Source organism: Psammomys obesus, unplaced genomic scaffold (genome assembly GCF_907164565.1).
Source record: "Psammomys obesus unplaced genomic scaffold, mPsaObe1.curated_primary_1811, whole genome shotgun sequence".
NCBI classification, from domain to species: Eukaryota; Metazoa; Chordata; class Mammalia; order Rodentia; family Muridae; genus Psammomys; species Psammomys obesus.
This window is the reverse complement of record NW_026585609.1, coordinates 4,654,458-4,660,457: the sequence shown is the minus strand read 5'-3', so window position 1 is coordinate 4,660,457 and position 6,000 is coordinate 4,654,458.

Here is a 6,000-nt window from a genome sequence, read left to right as displayed (position 1 = left end):
ATCTATCTATCTATCTATCTATCTATCTATCTATCTATCTATCTATCTATCTATCATATATCAATCAACCTATATAGATATCTGTCATTTATCATCTATGTATGTATGCACATATGTATGTATGTATTATGTATGTATGCATTTATCTTATATGTGCCTGCATGAGTTTATGTGCTCCATGTGTGTGAAGGTACACTTGGAGGTCAGTGGATGGCATGGGATATCTTGGAACTGGAGTTATAGGCAGTTGTGAGCTGTCTGATGTGGGTGCTGGGCACTGAACCTGGGTCCTTTGTAAGAGCAGTGAGTGCTCTTAATCTCTGAGCCATCTCTCCAGCCTGGAAGAGTTATCTTAACTTTTTTAAATGAATGAATGAATTTTAATTAATTAATTGATTGATTCAATTTACATCCCTATCTTAGCCTCCTCCCTCCTCTCCTCCCAGGCCCACCCTCCCTTATTCCTCAGATAAGGAGAGTCCTCCCACCCACCCTCCCCAGTTCATCAAGTTCATTCAGGACTGAGTGAATCCTCTTCCCCCACGGCCTGTTGAGGCAGCCCTGCCAGGAGGAGTGATTAGAAAACAGGTAACAGAGACAGTCCCTGCTCCCCTTATTAGGGCACCCACAGGAAGCCTGAGCTGCCCATCTGCTACATCTGTGTAGGAGGTCTAGATCCAGTCTATGCATTGTCCTTGGTTGGTGCTTCAGTGTGCAAAAACCCCTCTAGGCCCTGGTTAGTTGGCTCTGTTGGTCTTTTTTGTGGAGCTTCTGCAACCTCCAGATCCTTCTATCCTTCCTCACACTCTTCCATAAGGCTCCCTATGCTTCGCCCAGCCCAGTGTTTGGCTGTGAATCTCAGCATCTGTTTTGATCTGCTGCTGGGTGGAGCCTCTCAGAGGACAGCTATGCTAGGCTCCTGTTTGTGAGCATAGCTGAGTATCCTTAATAGTGTCAGGGGTCTCTCCCATGGGTTGGGTCTCAGGTTGGGCCAGGCGTTGGTTGAGCATGCTCTATCTTTCACCTGCTGTGTCTTTCACCCTGCACATCTTGTAAGCAGGGTAAATTTTGGGTTGAAGTTTTTGTAGGTGGGTTGGTGTTCCCCTCCCTCCACTAGGCGTCCTGTTTCCTCAGAGGAAGCTATCTTAACGTTCACTCTGAAAGACAGCTGATGAGAGGTTGAGTGATTCACTTACTCTTCCCTTCTTCACAGTCCACAGTCTCCCAAGAGCCTAAATGAGTCTGTCATTTTATTTTTATTTGTTTATTCACTTTATACCCCTTCGATCTGCTCCTCTCCTCCCTGTCCCACCCTCCCTCTCTCTTCCCTCATCCCCAATTTTTGTTTCTTTTTTTTTTTACATATTTTTTATTTATTACAATTTATTCACTTTGTATCCCAGCTGTAGCCCCCTCCCTCAGCCCCTCCCAATCCCACCCTCCCTCCGCCCTCCCAATCCCACCCTCCCTCCCCCTGCTCCTGCCATGCCCCTTCCCAGTCCACTGATAGTCCCCTTCCATCTGACCCTAGCCTATCAGGTCTCATCAAGACTGTCTGTATTGTCTTCTTCAGTGGCCTGGTAAGGCTGCTCCTCCAGCCTCAGGGGGAGGTGATCAAAAAGCCAGCCACTGAGTTCATGTCAGAGAAAGCCCCTGTTCCTCTCACTAGGGAGCCCATTTGGAGACTGAGCTACTACTGGCTACATCTGTGCAGGAGTTCTAGGTTATCTCCATGAATGGTCCTTGGTTGGAGTATCAGTCTCAAAAGACCCCTGGGCCCAGATTTTTTTGGTTCTGTTGTTCTCCTTGCAGAGCTCCAGAACCTTCCAAGTCTTTCTATCTTCCCCTTCTTTCATAAGATTTCCAATTTAAAAATGGGGTACAGAACTAAACAGAGAATTCTCAATAGAGAAATACTGAATGGCAGAGAAACACTTAAAGAAATGCTCAACACCCTTAGTCATCAGGGAAATGCACATCAAAACGACTCTGAGATTTCACCTTACACCCATCAGAATGGCTAAAATAAAATTAAAAAAAACTCGTGACAACACATGCTGGAGAGGATGTGGAGAAAGGGGAGCCCTCCTCCATTGCTGGTGGGAATGTAAACAACCACTTTGGAAATCAGTTTGGTGCTTTTTCAGACAAACAGGAATACTGCTTCCTCAAGATTCAGCTATACCACTCCTAGGCATATACCCAAAATATGCTCAAGTATACAACAAGGACATTTGCTCAACCATGTTCGTAGCAGCTTTATTCATAATAGCCAGAATCTGGAAACAACTCAGATGTCCCTCAAAGGAGGAATGGATACAGAAATTGTGGTACATTTACACAATGGAATACTACACAATTAAAAACAAAGAAATCATGAAATTTGCAGGCAAATGGTAGGAACTAAAAAAGATCATCCCGAGTGAGGTATCCCAGAAACAGAAAGACAAACATGGTATATACTCACTCATAAGTGGATATTAGACTTATAATATAGAATAAACATACAAAAATCTGTTCACCTAAAGAAGCTAAGCAAGAAGGAGGACTCTGGGTAAGATGCTCAATCCTCATTCAGAAAGGCAAATGGGATAGACATCGGAAGAAGGTGAAAACAAGGAACAAGTCCGGAACCTATCACAGAGGGCCTCTGAAAGACTCTACCCAGCAGGGTATTAAAGCAGATGCTGAGACTCATAGTCAAACTTTGGGCAGAGTGCAGGGAATCTCATCCCCATTTTTAAAGTACAGTATAGGAAGTTTGTTAACATTTTTACTGTGTATGCACTTCTAGGCTACGACCACTAGAGGGGAGCAGAAACTTTGATAACATTTTAATGTGCCTCCTTTGTGTTGCGTGTTGCGGGAGGTAAAGGAAAGGAGAATGTTTTTCAGTGTGAGTGTCAGACCTTATATTAAGTAGTTTAGTCACCAGAGGGCCTTGCCTGGAGCTCAGGGGTGGGGGAGAACTATATAACCTTACAGGGTTCTCAGGAGCTCCTGTTGTGATCTTGAACTCCCACACTTGTGTCAATTTTATCGTGGTGTTTTATTGCTAGAAGTCCAGGCTAGTGCCAAGAAAGCAGTATGGTAGAGGCCCTGAAATTTGATCATCAAATTATTTTTTTTATTTTAATTAGTTTTATTTTTTTAATTATTATTATTATTAATTACACTTTATTCATTTTGTATCCCCCCATAAGCCCCTCCCTCCTCCCCTCCCGATCCCACCTTACCTCCCCTTTCTTCATGCATGCTCCTCCCTACATCCACTGATAGGGGAGGTCCTCCTCTCCTTCCTTCTGATCTTAGTCTATCAGATCACATCAGGAATGGCTGCATTGTCTTCTTCTGTGGCCTGGTAAGGCTGCTCCCCTCTCAGGGGGAGGTGATCAAAGAGCAGGCCCCAGATGCCCCTCAACTGAAGAATGGATGCAGAAATTGTGGTACATCTATACAATGGAGTATTACTCAGCAATGGAAAATAAGGAAATCATGAAATTTTCAGGTAAATGGTAGGACCTGGAAAGGATCATCCTGAGTGAATTGTCCCAGAAGCAAAAAGACACACACGGTATATACACACTCATATAGACATACAACATAGGATAAACCCACTAAAATCTGTGCATCTAAACAAACTAAGCAAAAGAGAGGACCCTAACTAAAACGCTCAATCCCCATCCTGAAGGGCAAAGAGGATGGACATCAGAAGAAGAAGAAAACAGGAAACAACCTAGGAACCTGCTACAGAGGGCCTCTGAAAGCCAGAAGAAGAAAACAGGAAACAAGCTCGGAACCTGTCACAGAGGGCCTCTGAAAGCCTCTGCCCTGCAGACTGTCATCAAACTATTTTTAACCTATCTGTGTTTTCACTTCTCAGGTCTCACTTACCATCAACACCCTCAGAGATGTGAGCGAAGCCATCTGGTGGAACTGTGGATCCACTCTCACCCGTGTACAGAAAGCATCTTACGTGGTATCTGTTTTCTACAAGAGCTGTGAGAGCGTTGAATGAATGAATGGATGAGTGGGTGAATGTGGGAATGAATACTCCAAATTTCAGTCTCCAATGCTACTCATCATCTCAATAAGTTCACTTATTCTGGACAGACCTCCTTTAAAAATGTAATATTTTTAAATTAATTCTTTGAACATTTTATACACTTTACTTTGATCACCTTCCCTCTCCACTCCACCCCTAGCTCCCCTAGATCCTCATCCCACCTTTCCCCCACCCCTCTCAACGTTGTGTCCTTTTAAAAATGATCCTACCAAGTCTATTTTGTGCTGCGCATATGCTCCCATGGGTTTGGGGCCATCCACAGGACTGTGGTTACCCTTCCTTCCCCACAGCCACCAAGCATCAACAGCTTCCGGTTTAGGGTGGGGTTTGTACGTCTCTCCCTGCTCAACGCTGCAGTGTTGACCTGCTTCAGCTTGTGCAGGCAGCAACAGCTGCTGTGGGCTCAAGGGTGCAGTGGTCCTGTCACGTCCAGAAGGCTACACCCTGGTACTCCCTGACTTTGGCTCCTGGAGTCGTTCCCCCGAGTTCTATGATGGCGCCTGACCCTGTGTGATGGAAGAGTCCCGTCTGTGGTACGCCACGGACACTGTCTTTCTTTCCACTTTGATCAGCTGTGGATTTCTGTGCTTACTGCAGCTAGACAGCCTGTTATGAAGCCTCACATGGGGTCCAAGCAGGGACCTGGGACCCAGTGTCGGATGTAGCGTCCTTGTAGTTTCTCTTCTTTATCTTGATCTTAGACCCAGCTGGGATTACATGCTTCCCTACAACAAAACATCTAGCACCTTCAGTTCAATGTCTTGTAATTTTTAGAGCTTTCATCTTCTGCTAAAAATTGACAAATGGGGGGGGGGAGTGGTCTATGTGTCAGTTATAATTCTCACTTCCCTAGCTACTTAAGATGACTAGTAGTTTTTAATTTTCGTTTGTTTGTTTGGTTTGGTTTCCTATCTCCTTTAGGAAATGGTTGGTTTGCCTAAGTCTCCCCCCCAAACTATCCTGCCACTGCTTTCTATGGAATGATTCTCAAAACAGTGTAGGTCTCCGTTTCTTGGGAGTTGGTGTGCAGATATGGGGCTGCTTTGCAGCAGCTAAGATTTGCTTTGTGCTCTGGTTGGGGTGTGATTTTGCCAGCTGCTGTGTGCTAAATAAATCTTAATTTTTTATTTGTTAAAAACATTTGGGGGAGATGCACAGTTGGCATCCTGGGTGCCAGGGGACAGGGTGAAGGAGAAGGTTGTCTCCCTCACTGGGAGGGCCCAGGCCATCAGTCTTGGTGGCAAGTGGCCCTCCCCTGCCCCGGAGTCCTTTTCACCTCCTGAGTCTTTATCATTGAGGCTGGAGATGTGGCTGAGTTGGAAGACTGCTCACCTAGCATATATGTATCCCTGAGTTCCACCCCTAGGTGTGGTGTAAATCATGGTGACACATTTCTCAGCCTACATAAGACTCTGCCTCCAAAACCTCTTCTTTATAAATTTCCCAGCCCCTCGTACTCAGCAACTGAAAACAGCAGATGATTACTCCCAACCCTAGATACAGAGAGGACGAGAACTTCAAGGTGGAGTGAGTGCACTCATCTGTGAGGAAGGGGTAGAAGAAAGGGTTGATGGGGCAGAGGACTAGCAATGTCATTACTTGGGTATCTGCAGTGTCAACCCAGTGAAAGTTTTTGAAATTTTTTTGTGTTTGTAGGTGAATTATTTTAGATTCTTCTAGGAACCCAGACCCAAGAAAAGCCTATGTTCATTCTCAGTTCTTTCCAGCGAGCTAAGTCAGAGCCTGTGTGAGGAGAAGGAATCCTTTCCTCCACCTGCAACAAGCTCAGAAGTAAGGAAGAAGCAAGGGACGCCAGATTGCTACCTAAACAGGAGTGGGCAGAGGAGATGACCCCCGCTCTCATTCTGTAGTGCTTTCATGATAAAGCCTGCTGAAGGCCTGGAGCAGGGATCCCTCGGCACCCCAAAACCCAC